At 51.7% G+C, this 18,854-nt stretch overlaps 1 protein-coding gene and 1 long non-coding RNA gene across 2 annotated transcripts in view; one reads left to right on the top strand and one right to left on the bottom strand.

Annotated features, from left to right (window-relative positions):
* Positions 1-2,355, bottom strand: part of LHX2 (LIM homeobox 2) — a 33,635-nt gene extending 31,280 nt beyond the window's left edge. The window contains exon 1 of the mRNA XM_055351875.2: positions 1,840-2,355. The gene's annotated coding sequence lies outside the window, so the exon portion shown is untranslated. The remainder of the gene's footprint in view (positions 1-1,839) is intronic.
* Positions 2,356-2,871: 516 nt separating this feature from the next.
* LOC134756911 (uncharacterized) lies at positions 2,872-6,011 on the top strand. The gene is made up of 3 exons (XR_010130363.1): positions 2,872-3,472; positions 5,004-5,075; positions 5,587-6,011. It is a non-coding gene; the product is annotated as an uncharacterized lncRNA (long non-coding RNA).
* Positions 6,012-18,854: the final 12,843 nt, after the last annotated feature.

The raw sequence follows: 18,854 nt of genomic DNA, 5'->3' as shown, positions 1-18,854 counted from the left end.
GGTTTGAAACAGACACAGCTGGCTCCTCCATCCCCAGCCTGCTTGGCAGCAAACCGGGGCAAGACTCCAAAGGACTGATCCTGTGAGGGGCCACAGGTAGAAGAGATATATTTTGGGATCCCAAGGGTTGTTGTCTTGAGCATGTGTCGCTAAGAACTAATTACTCCCAAAGGACCCGATCCTGCAGATTTTTCTGATATTCTGAGGTCAAAAAATGGATTCCAAGTTTCTCCAGAAGGTATCCCAGATCCATCCAAACTACTCCAAGATCCTGGGCAGAGGAATACAAGCTGGCACAAGCGTGCTCCAAGCCCCCAGCACAGTTCTTATAACTCCAACCTCAGAGACCACCCCTACCCCCCACCCCCCCAGCCAGCAAAACAAATTACCTGCAGAACCTCCCATCTCGGGAGTCCCCTGCTCTGTATTCCCGACCGTGCCCCGCACAAATTATTCGGGGCCCTTCCTTTTAAAAGCAGCAGCATCTGGGCTGAGGCTCCCTCCTTTAAAGGGTAGGGGGAGACTTCATATGATAATATGTGTAATATGATATGGAATGACAGAATGCATGACAGTTGCCCATAATACAGAGAAGTCAGTCAAAGGACAGAGGGGACATTTGGATAATTACCATCTATTGGCTAGTCAATCACGCGAACAGAGAGAAACTGCACAAAACCCACAATGGAGTTGGGAAACAAAAGAGACCCGAGCCAGACTCAGGATTAACCGGTCTAAAGCGATCTAAATGCTTTTGTATCTGAAGAACTGAGGCTCCCGGGTTGCCCCCCCAACACACACCAACAATCCCAGGGAACTAATTGCGGGGATCAGAGTTAAAGCTCTCTCCCTCCTTTCCCATTTCTCTTTGTAGACTGCTCACCACGCAGAAAAAAAAAATGATTTCTCTCTCTGTGTTCATTAAACTATTTTAAAGTTAAAGAGGTGGGGGAGGGGGATAGATGTAGCCCCTCAGTCCAGAAGCTGGGATTCCTCTGCCATCGAAGAGGCTGGGACAGTCTCGGTTGGTCTCAATTCTTTGTTTCAGGGTAAAGTCTTCCTTGCTTGCCCCGTGGAAACAAATGCCCCATGCACCTGGGCTGCGGATGGGGAGCTGCCCCTTTCCTGCAGGCTACTACGGATTGCTGGTGCCCTGCTTTGGGTGAGGAGTCCCCACAGCTGGCCCCATGCACTAGAAAAACACAAGGTAGATCCCTCCAGCTGAAGACAAATTGGTCTGCACAGCCAGGATTACGGGGGTGAAGGGCAGCATAGGAATGGGTCTAGCCTTGGAAATGGGAAAGTGAGCCACAGAAGGTGGTTCCAAATTGTGGGGAGAGAGAATTTCCTTTTAAACTGGGGAGTGAGAAAGAGGAAGAAAATCCTTCTAAATTGGAGGAGGGAGGGGATGTGCTTAATTGGGGAAGAGGAATGGGAAAAGACTCTTTCTGCTTGAGAAGAAGGGTGGCAAAGAGGTGATTCCTCAAAAGAGACACTGGAAAATAATGTCTATAAAATTTTAGGGATTCGGAGAGGATAGTGACAGAGGAAGAGAATTCCTTAAAAGAGAAAAAGATCTGGACAGAAGATCTCTGTACCTGAGAGTGAGACTCCCCCACGCTCCAGACAGAGCGGCAACTGCCAGCCACTTGCCACCAGGTCCTCCCTTTGACAAGCCCAACTCGCCCAAAGCCCTCCCGGCCCCGACGGGGCCCTCCCGTGCTCCCGGCTCAGTGGCAGCGGCGGTTCCCGGTCCGGGTCCGCGGGTGCCTGCCGTGGCCCTCCCCGCACCACGCGCAGCCCTCCAGGCCCCCAGGGCGCGCCGAGGCGCTTCCTTACCTTGGTGAGTCCTCCGCAGCGGGTGTGGCCGGCTCTGCGGGCGGCCCCGGGCCAGGGCCGGGGGGCGGGGGGCGGGGGTGCCGGGCTGGGGGGGAGCGGCAGGGTGAGGGCTGGGGGCGCGGGCACGGTGCCCAGCGGGGGTGAGGGGGCCGTCGGCAGCCCCAGGGCCCTCGGGCGGGCCGGGCCGAGCCGGAGGAGGTGCGAGGCGTGCGGGGCCGGGGAGGGGCGCCGGGGCCCGGGCCGGAGGGCGGAGGGCTCCCTCCTGGGGCGGGCGGGGTGCTCCAGCCTGCGGGGCCGGCCCGGAGCCGGGCTAGGCGCGCGGGAGGGAGGCCCGGCGCCCGGGGAGCCGAGGACTGGGCGCGCGGATCAGAGGGGCCGTTTTTCTTGCCTCGGCTGACAAATCAATCAGGGCCGGCCGGGCGCCGGGAGCTGCCACCCGGGCTGCGGCGCGCGGCTCCCCGCTCGCCCCGCGCTGCCAGCTGCCGGCCGCCTGGAGTGGGCGCGGGCCGCGGCGCGGGCTGGCTGCGGTCATTAGGCTGCGGGCGCGTGCGGCCGGGGGCGGGTGCGGGGGCGGGGGCGGCGGCGAGCGCCGGGAGGGGGCGGCGCGGCGTCCCCCGCGTACCCCGCGTCCCCGGTCTCCCCACCCCGCCCGCCGCCGTCCCGCGCCCGCTAGCGCTCGGCGTCCCCCGCCCCCCCGCTCAGTGGCTGTCACCGGCCGGTCCCCCCGGCCGTCCCCGCCCGCCTCCCCCTGTCTCTTTCCATCTCCCGGTCTCCGCGGCGTTTCTCTGCCTCCTTCCTCGCCTCTCCCGGCCTCTCTGGCTGTCCCCGGCTCTCTTCCTCACTGCCTCTCTCTTTTTCTCTTACCCCTCTCTCCTCGGCTGCTCTTACCCCTCTCTCCTCGGCTGCTCTCACCACTTCCTCCCTCCCTCTCCGGCTTCCTTCTACCTCCCCTCACTCTCCCCTCTTTCTCGCCTTGCTCAGGGGGACTCGCTATCTCTTTCTCTGTCTCTCCTTGGAACAGCGGCCCCCAGAATGCAACTGAAGCCATTTCCCTGCTCTGAGACCTCGGACAAGTCACTCCCTGCCAGGGCTGCAGTTTCCTGTCTCTAAAAGGAGTTGATGAGCAGCTCTAGGTGGGGTGGCGATGGGGGACGCAGGAGGTGCCCCGTGCCTGTGGTCCCCTGTTGAAGTTCACGCCTCCTCAAATGCAGCGGCCACCCAGCGCTCGCTGGGTGCCATGTGTGCCCCACAAAACACCTTTCCTCAGCCTCGAGGACAAGTACCACAGGCCAGTTCCGCGGGAAAAGTTAATGGTGGTTTCCTCCAGGGTCCCTAAAGCCCCTCCTGAAAAGTGACTGTGGTTCCCCTCCCCCTGTCCTCAGGTTTTGAGTGGGCACAACCTAAGCTGGATCTGATAGGTCCTGTCACCTGCTGGTTCCTCCCTGGTTGACACCAAGCAGAGGGGCAATGCTCTCTCCCTGTCCTTAGACCCAAGCAGGAGAAAAATCTACCCTCCCTCCTTCCCTCCCCATTCCCCATCACACCATGATTGGCTTTTAAGCTTCAGGGATGTTTCCCGGACCGAGTGTGGCTTCAGAGTCAGAGAGATGTGAGTTCAAGACCACTTGCTTAGGTAAGTCACACTGCTCCAAGTTTCAGTTTCTTCGTCTGTGAAATGGGAGCAATAACCACCTCTTTTTCAGGATTGCCATTGAGATCATTCGTGGAATCCATAAAGTGCCCAGCCCACAGGTTATTTATTCTGTCCAGCTTTTGTTCAAGCTTTTTGCTTAGCACTGAGGAGACAGCAATTCACGAGGCAGGCATGGTCTCTGCCTTCATGCAACTTGCATTCTAGGAGGCAGACAGACTGTGGACAGCAATTACAGAATTTCATGACAGTTATACAAGTGCCATGGAACATATAGAGTACGATAAGACCAGATATCCAGGGAAACTGACCTGGTCTGGGGCTCAGGAAGGCCTTTCCCAAAGTGTGATGACATCGAAGCTGAGACCTGAAGTCAGTTGGGGCACCAGGATTGCAGTTGGTAGGAAGTGGGCAGGGGGTGCTAAAAGAGGTGGTGGAGGGAGAGCGTTCCTGGCACGAGGGAGCAAGGCCAGCGGGAAAGCCGGAGTGGCCGGTGTGTGGTGGGGAGCGGGATGAGGCTGCAGAGGTGGGCGGGGCCAGGCGTGGGCAGGCAGTGTCTTGTAGGCTGTGCTGGGAAGTCCCGGCCTCAGCGCACAGAAACTGCTCTCATGAACCCTCAACCACATGAGTCCCGATTTCCCCTTTTCTGAGCTGCAAGGAAGAAGCCAGGCCAGCATGCAGACTCATTCTTTGCCTTTGGTTATTCCTGGGGGCTGCGATCTCTTGTCCTCTCCTTTGCTATGTCCCAGCACTGTGCACCCAAAGATGTCATTGCCTACTATGACAGCCATGCCCCCACCCGAGGGTGGCCTCCCTGGCAGCACACACTCAGGCTTGGTTTCTGTCTGTGCCCTTAAAGTCAGGCCCACAGGAGGCATCGTCCTTGGCCACTGATCCCCTGTTGTGTGCCAGGCCCTGTGCTGGGCATGGCCCCTGTCCTCACAAAGCACTCCTTTTTCTGGGAAGACACTTTTGAGCACACAGGGATGCAATGACCATGATGAAGGAGTCTCACGGGGGACCTGAGGCATGGGGCTGGAAGCTCTTTGAGGGCAGGTCCATCGTGTGTTTTCTCACCTGGCATCGTCATCAGGGTGTGGCACTGTGCCTGGCACCAAGGCAGACACTTAGAAACACATATTTGGAGGATGAAAAAGAAAAGTGGAGTTTAAACACAGAAGGATGAAGGCTCAGTAGGAGCTCAGAGAGCCACAAGAAAGGGGGAGGAGACCTGCCTCTGCAGCTCTGTAAGGAGGAGGCAAAGGGCTCTGTAGTGGGAGGGAGCTGATGCTTCTGGGGCTCCTCCTCCTGGGGCCAGGCAGGTGCTGGGCACTTTTGTGCAGTTCCCTGGGCCAACCTCCACAGCGCCCCGCCTCGAGGGCACCATTGGCCCCACTTTTCTGTTAAAGCGCTAGGGTCCAGAGGGGTTGCGTCACAGGCTTGAGGTCACACAGCCAGTAAGAGCCTGCGCCCGGATTTGAACCCTGGTCCGCCTGCTCCTCTTTACTAAAAGGAGGAAGCAAAAGAGGAGGAGAAGGCAGAGGAAGGCGACGACTGAGAACAAAAGAAGAGCAGTGGCAAAGGAGTGAGCTCCATGAGTAATTTTTCAACTTAAAAACAATTCCCATTTCCCAGCCCTGCGGAGGCAGGCGCAGCGGATCTGAGGCGAGGCCGGCCCTCTGACTCGCAGGAGCCTGCCGAGGGGCCCCGGCAAGCTGCTTCAAAGTCGGCCTCTTCAGCACAGGCGCTTTTAAACTTCACACGGGAAACTTTCCAGGGCTGACTTTTTGCACTTTGTTTCCAAATCAAGAGATGGGGAAGTCCCTCTCAGCCCAGCGGGGAGGAGATCACACTGCGAGACTTGCCCTAGGGTTTTTGGCTTGGCACTGAGCTCCTCAATAGGGCAAATGGGCTGATCCCCAGATGTAGGGGTGTGGGGCCCTGTCCCCTGCCCGAAATGGGTTCCCAGGAAGAATTCAGGGTGTGGGCTTGGCAGCCAGTCCCCCCCTACCCCCCCCCTCCGTCCCCAGGATCCCCAGGGGGGATAAGGCCTCTCTTCCTGTATCCTCCCAAGTCTGTTTCTACCTGGGTTCCAGGTGGCTTTTGTGGACAAGATGCGACCACCTCATGAGGATCAAGATGTACTCCTTGCTCTTCTCTGCACAGCAGTCTCAAAACTAAGCTACACCGTCTGTCTCCTCTGGTTACCATTTCGAGAGGCAGCAAGGGTCTTCCTAACCCTCAGCTCCCTCTGATTTTTGGAATTCAGATTTGGATTTTGGATGTACATCAAGAGGCTGGCTCCATGCATTTTAATTAAGCTGTCTTTTTTCATTTATTACTAATACACTCCTCTTAACTATGATTTATTTGTTAAACAAAGCACCATAAGCCGTCACTTATTCATCTTAATTTCAACAAAATTAAAGTAGTCGCTGTTAGATTGCACCTAATTGCACTTGCAATGAAAAGAACGGAGATGTTAATCAAAATAAATTGAAGATAAACAATAAAATCATTACATCTTTGCGGCGGTAAGTGTAACTAATCAGTTTTGACTCGAAGCGACCGAACAGGAATAATGAATGTGTCACCGAAGGCACGCTCATTAAGGGAGGCTGCTGGGACCTGGTCCTCAGGGCAGCAAACAGCCACGCTGCCCATGTGGCTCTGAGGGTTCCTGCCTCCTGGGCTGGGCAGAGGGACCCCAAGGAGTAAAGTGATCCAGGAGGAGGCTCAGAGAATGGAAGCGAGTCATGGATGGGGGTCTCTGAGGCTGCCCTGCTACAGAGGGGCCCTCTCACTCTGATGGGAAAGAGGTCCCAGGCTCGTTACTGGACAGCCCAGGTAAGCAAGGATGGGGTGAAGGCAGCTTGAAGACAGACAGACAGCCCGATATCCAGATGCACTGCAGGGGGCACAGTAGAGAAGAGTCAAGCATTAAGAGACAAGGAGAGCTGGGTGTGGTGGCTCACGCCTGTAATCCCAGCACTTAGGGAGGCTGAGGCTGGTGGATAACCTGAGGTCAGGAGTTCGAGACCAGCCTGGCTAACATGGTGAAACGCTGTCTTTATCAAAAATACAAAAGAATTAGGTAGGCATGGTGGCGCACGCCTGTAGTCCCAGCTACTCAGGAGGCTGAGGCAGGAGAATTGCTTGAACCTAGGAGACAGAGGTTGCAGTGAGCCAAGATTGGTACCACTGCACTCTAGCCTGGGCAACAAAGTGAGACTCCATCTCAAAACAAAAAAAAAAAGAGAGAGAGAGAGAAGGAGAGTTGGGCACAGTGGCTCATGCCTATAATCCCAGCACTTTGGGAGGCCAAGGCAGGTGGATCACTTGAGGTTAGGAGTTTGAGAACAGCCTGGCCAACATGGCGAAACCCTGTGTCTACTAAAAATACAAAATTAGCTGGGCATGGTGGTGCACACCTGTAATCCCAGCTACTTGGGAGGCTGAGGCAGGAGAATTGCTTGAACCTGGGAGTCAGAGGTTGCAGTGAGCCAAGATTGTGCCATTGCACTCCAGCCTGGGTGACAGAGCGAGACTCTGTCTCAAAACAGAAAGAAAGGAAAGAAAGAAAAGAAAAAGAAAGAAAGAAAAGGAAAAGAAAAGAAAGGAGAAAGAGACAGGCAGAAGAGAAGTGAGGGAGAGGAGTCTGGCCAAGGCCAGAGATGGACAATCAGACAGGGACAGACAGAGAAAGGAGCTGCAGAGGGAGGGAAAGTGAGGCAGCTCTGACAGTGATGGAGGAGGGACAGGGAACCAGCTGAGTGAGGAGAGGGAGGCAGAAGAGAGAAGCAGGCCGATCTGCAGAGGTGGAGGCTGTGGGTCATCATTCAATCATCGCTCCTGTGAGGACTATACATGCACATTTTCATTTGGAGCCAGTTAAAGCTCGGGAGCTTTTTCAGGTTAGGATTCTGGGGACACAGCGGTCCTCAGCAGTCTGTGCAGGTAAATGACTGTCAGGATGGAATCCCTGGACTGGGCTCAGGAACACAGGGGGAGTGATCATGAGTACTGAGGCAGAGGGCCACCTGGAGGACTCCTGGGCTCATCCTCCCACCACAGGGCTTTCATAGCCCTAAAGGGTCCAGATGGGGCTCCTTCCTCATGTCACAGGCCTCTGTGCCAGCCTTTGGGTTGCTGGCCTGGACACCAGATGCTGTGCAGAGTTGCTCTGGCTGAGGCTGCCTTAGCAACACCCTCTTTCCAGTCTGGGAAGATCCAGAATGTGGGCAACTTCGGGAAATGGGAAAATCAGAAGATACATCCTGGTAGGACTGGGGGCAGAGACCAGGAGAGACAATCTGAAAGACAAGTATTTTTTGAATACCTACCAGGTGCTTAGCCCTGGGCTGGACCTGGGAAATACAAAGATGACCCTCTAGTCCCAGCTACTGGGGAGGCTGAGGCGAGAGGATCACTCAAGCCCAGGAGTTTGAGGTTACAGTGAGTTGTGATCACACCACCGCGCTCCACTCGAGCCTAGGTGACAGAGCAAGAGACTCTGTCAAAAAAATAAAATAAAAAAGAAATACACAGATAAATCAGATATGACCTTTCTCTACCTCAGTTTCCCCATCTTTAAAAGTAGGGTTAATAACAGAACCTACTTCACATATTTATGATGAGGATTAAATGAGTTAATGCTTGTCAAGAGCTTAAATGGTGGTTGACCCTTGGAAAGGGCTTTATGTGTTTGTTAAAAATAAAAATAAAGTAAGTCTCTGCCCTTATGAAGTGCAGAGTTCAGTCAAGGAGACAGACTCGTTAGCAGTCAAGTTCTGTCGAAGGGGTGAAGGATGCTCTGGGGCCCAAAGTGGAGCGAAAGCCTCCAGCGAAGCAGGAGGAGTAAAAACTAGTCAGATCAGGGCTCGGGGAGGGGAAAAGAGTGGTCCAGGCAAAGGGGACCATGCAAAGGCACATAGGCAGGAAAAGACAGGATATGCCCGGGGCTGTCAAGCAAGTTGGAGTTGAGGCTGAAGACCAGGGACTTAGATCTTGATGAGCCTTGGCAGGGACGATGGAAGAGCATTTGGAGGGACATGCTGGGGATTTTTTCCTGGCTGCTCTGCATGCCTTTACCATATTTAGGGTGGGACTTTGGGGATTGCGTCCTACTCCTTTCCTCCCCTTCTTTCCTCCCAGTCCAGTGGTTCTGGTAGAAGCAGTTCCACCAGGACTCCAGGGGAAGCGGCATGTGACCCAAACCTAAGCCAATCCGTGCATTCCACTGCTGTGGCCACAGTGATTGGCTGAGGGACTGGCAATCCGGCCCAATGGGAGCCCATCCTGGGCTTTGGCTTGAGGACCTGGGAGAGGTCTTTGATCCCTTCTGCTGGTCTCTAATCTGACAGGATGTAGGGGCTGGGGCCGCTGTCACCACCTCAAAACCATGGGGCTTCTGAGACCGAAGCCAACACAGCAGAAGGCAGCAGCACGGTGGAGCGAAATGAGTTCCAATGACGTCGTTTGAGCCCCGAATCCAGCCGAGATGAAGCCAGCCCTAGTCCCTGGCCTTTTTGAGTTTATGATCCAATAAATTCCTTTTTGTTTAAGCCAGTTTAGGTTGGGTTTTCTGTTACTTGGAACAGAAAGCGTTCTAGCTGATACAGGTTTCAAACAGGAATGCAACGCCGTCATGTGTTTTAGTAATGTCACTCCGGCAGCCGTGGTGCAGCAGAGGGACTGGAGGGAGTGAGGTTGGAGGCAGCCACGCCAGTGGGGAGGCCGACATGGTCATCCCAAAGAAGGCTCGTGACCAAGAGGAGGCAGAACTAGCAGCTCTGGTCTCCGCCGCTGGATTCGCTTCCTGAGGATGCCGTAACAAATCGCCATAAATTGGGTGGCTGAAAACAAGAGAAATTTATTTTCTCATGGTTCTGGAGGCCAGGAGTCCAAAATCACGGTGTCAGTAGAGCCTTCCTTCTGAAGGCTGTGAAGGATAATTCTTTTTTTTTTTTTTTTTTTTCTTTCTGAGACAGAGCCTTACTCTTATTGCCCAGGCTGAAGTGCTGAAGTGCAGTGGCGTGATCTCGGCTCACTGCAACCTCCACCTCCCGGGTTCACGCGATTCTCCTGCCTCAGCCTCCTGAGTAGCTGGGATTATAGGCACCCACCACCACACCCGGATTATTTTTATTTTTATTTTTATTTTTGTACTTTGAGTAGAGATGTAGTTTTACCATGTTGCCAAGGCTGGTCTCAAACTCCTGAGCTCAAATGATCCTCCCTCCTTGGCCTCCCAAAGTGCTGGGATTACAGGCATGAGCCACCACACCTGGCCTTTTAAGAGAGAATTCTCAACAAAGAATTCCTCCTCCAGCTTCTGGTGGCTCCATGTGTTCACTGGCTTGTAGCTGCAGCCCTCCAATTTCTGCTTCCATCTTCATGTGGCTTTCTTCTCCTCTGTGTCTGTGTCTTCTCCTTGTCTGTCTCTTATAAGACCACTTGTTATTGGATTTTGGGCCTGCCTGTGTAATCTAGGAGGATCTCATCTCAAGATCCTTAATTACTTCTGCAAAGACTCTTTTTTCCAAATGAAGTTACATTCACAGATTCCAGAACACAGACATATCTTTTTGGGGGTCACCATTCAACCCACCACAAGTAGCAAGGAAAATGACCACCAGACCAAAAGACTAGAGTGAATATTATGAAAGGGAACAGGAGGCCAGGGGAGGTGAGGCAATGCTCAGAGGGCACTGGGAGGCACAGAAATGGAAACCTCTGGGCTGGGAGGAGTCCATTTTAGGACATCAAAAGAACTTGTGCACAGGATTTCCTAGGGAATCTAGGAGAACCAGAGAGAGCAAGAGCCTAAGGAATGGACAAGGGTGCTTTGCATTTTCAAAATCTGGAAGCCAAGAGATTCTGCAAATACATGGGGTTGTGAGCTTAACATCACTCTGGGCAAGGTTCCAGAAAACTCGGGGCTTGGAGAGCACCTAGGAAGGAAAGTAATTCCCGGGACCCCACACTGATTCCTTAAGAACAAGTCATGCCAGATCAGCCTCATTTCTTTCTTTGTTAGGTTCACTGGATGGGTAGACTTAGGGATGGTGTGATGAGTGATCAGAATGAGGCCAGCTTGTGGTGGTCTTCTTGTAAACAGGACAGAGAAAACATGTGATGGATTCAAAGACGATTAGGAAATTGACTGCCCATAAGGGAAGGGAATTAACTGATAGGTCTCTGTCTCCTGTAGTGAGGTGCCTGAGGTCCTCTGCTAGGTCCTGTTCTGCCCATCCAAGTTACATGAGACAATGGTAAACAGTGGGAGGCCCACTTGTCCAGTTGGCAGATGGTTTGAGGGAGGAAGAAGCACACATTTTGTTGGGAAACAGAGCTCCTTTTTCTTTGAGTGCCTACTTTGCCAGGCACCGAGTTTGGCTCAGGCAGAATAATGGTGAATAAGACAGAGAGAGAGAGGTATAGCTACTGTCATGGAACTTACTGTTCTGTAGGGGACTCAGGCAAGCACATTTAGTGTAATAAGCATCCCAAATGACTATGGCAGGATGGGTTTCCAAGATGAGAGGAGACATGGAAAAATAGAAACACCTGTCCCTCGTTCTAAAAAACCAACAGTGTCACCTCAGGAGAAGGGAGCCCTGGGTCATTAGTGGTTGGAGTGAAGTGGAGAGGGCAGCGATGTGTGAGGGGACATGGGCCCTGCCAAATTTGGAGAGCTGATCTACACTCGAATTTCACATGTAGCCTTTCAGCCATACAGAGCAGCAAAGGGGAGGATTCGATAGTGCGGTAGCAGGCGATGACAATGCTAGGGACAATTAGAGGCAGAAATAGAAAGAGTTTTGGAATCATCCTGTTTTACAAGGTGACAACCAGAAAGCCAAGGGTTGCAGAGGGGATGGCTCTGAGGGAGGCAGTAAAGTGCCTACCAGCCTCGCCCCAGGCCAAGTTGCAGCTGACTGTGACTTAGGAGCCCTAGGAATCACTCTAGAGCAGCACGTGGGGTAGAGAGTGTATGGGATGTAGTGCAGCTGACCTTGCTGGGAAATTTATCTACTCCTAGGCCAAGGACAGAAGAAATCCTACAAGCATAGTGTATTAGCCCATTCTCATGCTGCCACAAAGAACTGCCCGAGACTGGGTAGTTTATAAAGGAAAGAGTTTTATAAAGACTCACAGTTCCTCATGGCTGGGGAGGGCTCAGGAAACTTACAATCATGGCAGAAGGGGAAGCAAACATGTCTTTCTTTACATGGCGGCAGGAAGGAAAAGTGCCGAGTAAAGGGGGAAAGCCCCTTATAAAACCATCAGATCTTGTGAGAACTCAGTCACTATCACGAGAACATCATGGAGGAAACTGCCTCCATGATTCAGGTATCTCCACCTGGTCCTGCCCTCGACACATGGGGATTATTACAATTCAGGATGAGATTTGGAGGAAGGAGGAAGACGGTGAGCCCACATCATCACCATCTCTCAGACCCTGTCCCTAGCTCAGGGCCTGGCACATGACCAGTGCTCAGTGAGGACTGCCTAAAAGAGAAAGAGCTTTTTCCAACTCCAGTTCTCTATGGCACCCTTCTGACTTCTCAGAGGCTCAGTTCCCCCATCTGTAAATGGGTCAAGATGATCAATGCACCATGTGAAAAAATTGTGTGAGCATTAAAGCCCTGTTCAAATACAAGGATTTAAAGGAAGATATAAGAAGCAACCTCCATATTACTGCTTCCTGGAAATGCCCTTTAGTAATAGTTTAGTGGCAAAAAACATTATGAGAAAAGAATTTTCTCATAAACATTCTTCTATTCAATTATGAAAGGATTAACTAAGCTGTAATGGCTGACATTTTTTTCCATAAGACACCATAAGGCACACAATGATATTTCACAAATGTGTGCTTCCTTCCCTACCTTCAACTCATAGTAAGGAAAGGAAATTTCAATGAAGGTAGAGTCGTGGGGAGGGGAAGGGTTTGGCTTGGCTGACCCAGAATCTTCTCCCAAGTGTCCTCAGCTAGAACCCTTAAAACCCTGCTCAGAAGTACCTCACTATCTCACCTCCTCTCCACCCTCAGTCCTGGAAGCTCTGCCTCCTTCACTCTTGTGTCTAACCAGGTAATGACATGGTCTTGAAAACTCTAATCACTGACTGTTTGCTCTGTGCCAGACAGAGGGCTCAGGGATTTCCAAGCATTCGCTTAATTTTGCTGTTAACAGAGTCAGCTATTATCCCCTTCTGTAGATTAGGAAACAGGCAAAGAGGAGAGATGTGTCTTTCTCAAACTCACAGAGCTGGCAACTGCCAGAGCCTGGTCTCAAGCCTGGATCTATCTGATCCCAAAGTCCTAGTAACCAGGACACCAACCTACCTGGGTGCAGACTGTGAAGGGCCAGTGAGGCCATGAAGACAATGGTGCCCTAGGGCTGGGGTCCCCGGGCTGACAGCAGGCAGAGGTAATTCTTCCATGTGGTGCTACTCCAAGGTAGCAGTGCTCCCTGGAAGTCGTGCTTCATCCAGACAGCTCCATGAAACAGGAGGTGGTACCTGGATTCTTTTTTGAAGGAGAAACAGAGGCAGGAGCTGCTCCACTAGGGATGGCTGGATGCTGTGTGTCTGCACCGGGCCAGGAACACACCAACTATACTCATCACCATGGAGGCCAGCATAGCTCAGAGGAGCCTCGGGTTAGGCACCACAGTCTAGAGGTGGGCAGAGCCTGTATTGACTCTGTGCTGGGCAAAGGGGGAGGGATGGAGGAGAAGTCCCCATTTGCCATGGGCCCCTGTTTAAGCTGAAGAAATGGAGGCTTTAAAACTTACTATATGAGTAATATAAAAATTAAACCCAGATTCACCATATGAACCAGCAATTTCAGTCTTAGACATTTATCCAAAAGGACAGAAAGCAGGGGCTCAAACAGATATTTGCACACTTATGTTCTTAGCAGCATTATTCACAGTAGCCCAAAAGTGGAATCCATTGATGGATGAATGGAGAAACATGATGTGGTCTATACCTACAAGGGACTATTATTCGGCCATACAAAGGAAGGAAATTCTGACAGATGCTACATCGTGGGTGAACCCTGAGGACATCACGCTAAGTAAAATAAGCTAGTCACAAGAAGGCAGATACTGTATGATTTCACTTATGTGAGATACCTAGAATAGCCAAATCCATAGAAACAGAAGAAAGAATGGTGGTTGACATAGACTAGAGGAAAGGGAGGAGCAAGAAGTTATTGTTTATTGGGTTTAGAGGTTCAGTTGGGAAGATGAAAAAGTTTTAGAGATGGATGATGGTGACGGTTGCACATGCGAATGTACTTAACGTCCCTGAAATGTACATTTAAAAATGGTTAAGCCAGTTAGTTCCACATTATGTGTGTTTTCCCCACAATAAAAGAACCTGACATTTTTTCCTACTTCTAATAAAAATTCTTCCTAGACTAAAAAAACAAAAACAAAAAACCATGCTACATTTTTTAATCTTTATTTTTTTAATCTTTATTTGTGTGCTCCCCATGTGTCAGGCAACTTACTGAACACGTTCCATTTGTCATCTGTTTAGTCTTTTGCAACAGTCACAGTGGTCATTATTTCTCCCTTTTCCAGATGAGGAAACTGAGTCTCACAGCTACTCCCCACAAGCCTTACAGCTAGGAAGTAGCTGAATCCACGCCCTTAATCGCTGTGCTCAGCCGGGGATGAGACTGGCTCAGAAACGTACATCTAGAGATGGGCAGGCGGCATCGGGCTTGTTAGACTCTCCTTGGCACAGAGGCAGAGTGAAGAAGTGGGAAAAAAACAAAGCCCTTGGCATGCTTGACCTCTACGCAGAGTGGAGAGGCATCCTGGAGGCTGGCAAAGAGGGCCAGTGGGGAGCCGTCCTTACAGAGGACACCCTTTCATCTTAGAAAGTTCCTGGGACAGCTTCTCCGCCCTGCATTTAACTGCCTGCTGGGAGTTGCAAGGAATCCAAGCATATCCAATAAATGTTTTATTCTACCCTGAGCTGGCCCTCTTGGGCAAAATAAGCTCCTTTTTCCAGGAGGAAATGAAGGGGCAGGTTTTTCTACGACACTTACATAGGGATTTGTCTCTTCGTTTCACACAGAATAATCTTTGGCTCAGAGAGGCAAAGCAACTTGCCCAGGCCCACACAGCAGGTTGGCACCCAAGGTCTAAAAAACCCCAGGGTGTCTGGCTTCTGGCTGAGGACCCAGCAGATACTCCACTGCAGAGCTCTCTGAGAGCCGGGATTGCTTCCCTCCCTGCCTTGGGGGACCCCTTCTCTGTCTTCTCATGGAGATATACTTGGCAGGGGTGTGGGCACAGGAAATCTCCATGATATCAAATATGCAGAAAACCTTTTTTTCCTGCCCCGAAGGGCACTGGATTGCTGGGTCATTAACAACCTGTGTAGGTGACTCTTCTCAGGAAGGCCCTCAGGATCTGATCTGAGTGCGTCTCCCTCTCCAGCCGCATCTCTTGCCATCCTCTGCCCAATCCCCTCCTCCAACTCTTCCCAGCCCCTGTGCTCACTCCCACTCAGGCCGTGGTCTCTGCTGCTCCCCTCCTCTGGCCTTTCTAACCCCGCCCAACTTTGCTGACCTAACCCCAACTCATTTCTTCTCCTGGAAGCCTTTCCTGATCCTCAGCCTGTTCACCTCCGGCCCCCTCTACCACACTCACACACACACACTCACACACACTCACACCCACACGCTCACACAGGCCTCACCTACTATTCATGGCTGTGTCCCCAGTGCCTAAAACAGAACCTGGCACAGGGCAGACCCTAAAGACATGCTGATTGATTGAATAAATCTGTAAAAATACATTCAGATTCAGTTAGCAATCAGAGATTTGCCATTAAGCAGCTGGAAAGGTCTTGGGCTCCCCAGGACTCAGATTTCTCCTGGGCAAAGTGGGTATCAAAAAAGAACCTTCCTCACAAGGTATTTGGAGTGCATGAGAGAGTCTATGTCACGTGCCAGGCACTGCACCTGGGTCATGATGGGGACTTTAGTGGGCCTTAGTCAGGTCCTATTACTGCCTAGAAGCACGTGCCCTGACCTTACCCCTCAAGCCCCTCCTACTGAGGAAAATACCATGTGCAGAGATGAATATCTGCTTAGGAAATCTGTGAGTCTCCTGAACTAGAGGTTTGAGGTGCAGAAGCACTTTTGTCTTCAAGTGTGCAGAGATGAGTATCTGCTTAGGAAATCTGTGAGTCTCCTGAACTAGAAGTTTGAGGCTCAGAAGCACTTTTGTCTTCAAGGACTTTACAGTCCAATGGGAGAGAAAGGCGCCAAATAGGCCATAACAGAGACTGGCCAGGGCAATGGTGGGGAGACCCGAGGATGGCTTCTCAGACAGGTGATGCTTGAGCTCTGTCAAGCAAGAAAAGTAAGCGTTTCCCAGGCAGAGATTTGGGTGGAGGGGAGAATCCTGCAGGACAGAGTGAGATGCTGCCTCTTAATGAAAACATAAGGGAAGGCCGGGCGCGGTGGCTCACGCCTGTAATCCCAGCACTTTGGGAGGCCGAGGCGGGCGGATCACGAGGTCAGGAGATAGAGACCATCCTGGCTAAAACGGTGAAACCCCGTCTCTACTAAAAATACAAAAAATTAGCCGGGCGTGATGGCGGGCACCTGTAGTCCCAGCTACTTGGGAGGCTGAGGCAGGAGAATGGCGTGAACCCGAGAGGCGGAGCTTGCAGTGAGCCGAGATCGCGCCACTGCACTCCAGCCTGGGCGACAGAGCGAGACTCCGCCTCAAAAAAAAAAAAAAAAGAAAAAAAAGAAAACATAAGGGAAAAAAAACCATACAACACATTTTCCCCCTAAGTCCATAGAAACAAGAGTCATTGGGTTTCAGGGTCAGGTAGAACTTGCTTCCCACCTGGGTCCTCTCCTTAGACCGTGTGACAAGTGGCTGGCCCTTCAGAGCCTCGAGTGCTCATCTGCAGGTCAGGGACAGTAAGACCAACTTGCAAGGGAGCTGGGAGGATTTGGTGAGATTCTAGATGCGCAAGTCCCAGCACACAGTAGGCACACAACCAAAGCTGACGTCCTTCCTCTTTGGGCCTAAAGGAAAATTTATCCCAATTATCTGAAGGATTTGGGTGTGAGTAGTGCTCTGTCTGTTCTGTGCCCGTATTAACCAGATCTATTCCAGAAGCGGCCTTTGGGACCTTCCAGAGCACAGCCTGGCCTCTCCAACAGCCCTTATTAAAGACATGCTTCAAAATGGGTGGGGTGTCATCACCTGTGAAGACCTGGCATCTCCGCAGGGGCAGCTGGGCCTTTGTAGCTGCACATCAAAGCTGCCCATCTCTGGTCCCAGGGTTTATCACCACAGTGACACAGACCTATGACCTTGTGCTCATGGAGATGTGCCTGCTGCAAACCTTCCATCCGCCTGGCTAGTCCATCCTCCAGGACACAGGGAGATGCTGGCTTTTGTGAAGTTGCAAGGCATAGAGGATGCAAGCTGTAAGGGCCCAAAGAGTTTGCAAGGTGGCTGGATAAATGTGACATCCCCTCCTTCCCAGTGCCCTTCAACACCACTCTTGTTCCCCATGATGTTACATTTTGCCAGTAATAATCACAGCTACCATTTGCTGCCCCTTATGCTGTGCTAGGCACCTTGCCAAAAGCTTTCATTGGAATATTCCCCTTTCCTACATTATGAGATATATACAATTGTCAGTCTCACTTTACAGATGAAGAAACTGAGGCACACAAAAGTTACATCACTTGCCAAGTCACCCAGCTGGAGACTGGCAGCCTGGTATTTCCCACAGCCAAAAACTCAGCTGTCACCCAGGCCGTCCTCTACCCAAAGACATTTGCTGGCTCCCTGTTGACATTAGGACAAAGTCCAGATCCCTCAGCCTGGCACCCTAGGTCCTTCACGAGATCTCTGCACCTAATCCCCTAGCTCTACCCTTGCCTCTCAGTCTACCTGAGAGAATCACTTCTCTATTTTTTTTGAGACAAGGTCTCACTCTGTCACCCAGGCTGGGGTGCAGTGGTACAATCTTGGCTCACTGAAATCTCTGCCTCCCAAGTAGCTGGAATTACAGATGCATGCCACCACACCTGGCTAATTTTTGTATTTTTTGGTAGAGATGGGGTTTCACCATGTTGCCCAGGCTGGTCTCAAGCTTCTGCCCTCAAGTGATCCACCCACCTCGGCTTCCCAAAGTGCTGGGATTGCAGGCCTGAGCCACCGCACCCGGCCCTACTTCTCTTTCATAACCCTACACAGCTTCCTGGAACATCCTTCCTGTCTTTCCCATTTGATGAATTCCAGCCATTCTTCAGCAGCTAGCTCAAGTATCAGACAAGCCAACTCAATCTCTCCTACTCAGGGCGCCTCTGTGTGTGTGTGCACGTGTGTGTGTGCATGCGTCCACCCATTTGTATTGCAGTGCATTTGTTTCTATGTCTGTGTTGTTGTCTAGGCTCTGAGCTTCCTGAGACCTGGTGCCCAGTTTCATCCACCTTGGTCTCCCCAGCCCCAAGCACAAGGTCCAGCACAAAGCAGGTTACAAGAAATGTTTGGGAATGAATGAATGACCCAGTGGAATGAACAAGGGCTACAGACATGATAACAGGAGGCTCAAAATGCTGCCCCTAGGAAAGAAGAGGGCGAGGGGCTGTGCGAAAGGTCAGCATGCTGGAGGCACACTCCAGCTCCCTTTGGCTGAACAAAGACTAGGGCCCCAAGATTCTTTTCTCAAGAAATGTTTTTAATGGGCTTCAGGATGATTCATTCCCTTGCGGCCTCACCACACCTGTGACTTCCAAAGGGGCCTCATGCCCCTGCCTTAACTCAAAAATCCTCCCTGGGATCCACTGACTCACTCGTTCCATAAGTCAGGATAGGACAGATTCTGCTGCAGTAACAACCACGCCAGAATGTCAGTGGCTCCTACTGTATGCCCACTGAAGACTGGCAGGGGACCTCTTCTCTATATTAGCCTCCAAAGGGGACACGATAAATTGCTCACTAGCTCTTGAAACATGTTCAGAGGTGACCCATGTCACTTTTGCTTATATGTCACTGGCCAAGGCAAGTCATGTGACTACACCTAACTTTACAGGTGGCAGAGGAAGTGCAATCCTAGCAAGTGCCTGGAAAGCAGAGAGGTGAAAACGTTGAGCAAATAGCATTAAATACCACCACACCTGTCGACATTTACTGTGCAGCTACTATGTGCCTCGCATAGTAGGAGTTCCAGAGCAGGAGGTGGGATGTGTTCTGCTCACATGCCACCTCTGAGAAGCCTCCTGTGCCTCTGGACAGGATCAGTGACTCCTTCTCCACACTGTCTCATGTCATCAAAACTCTTCAGCACTTGGCAAATTCCC

This window comes from Gorilla gorilla, chromosome 13 (assembly GCF_029281585.2).
Source record: "Gorilla gorilla gorilla isolate KB3781 chromosome 13, NHGRI_mGorGor1-v2.1_pri, whole genome shotgun sequence".
Lineage (NCBI taxonomy): Eukaryota > Metazoa > Chordata > Mammalia > Primates > Hominidae > Gorilla > Gorilla gorilla.
Note: the sequence above shows the minus strand (reverse complement) of the source record. Positions and strands in the feature narration are given on the sequence as shown.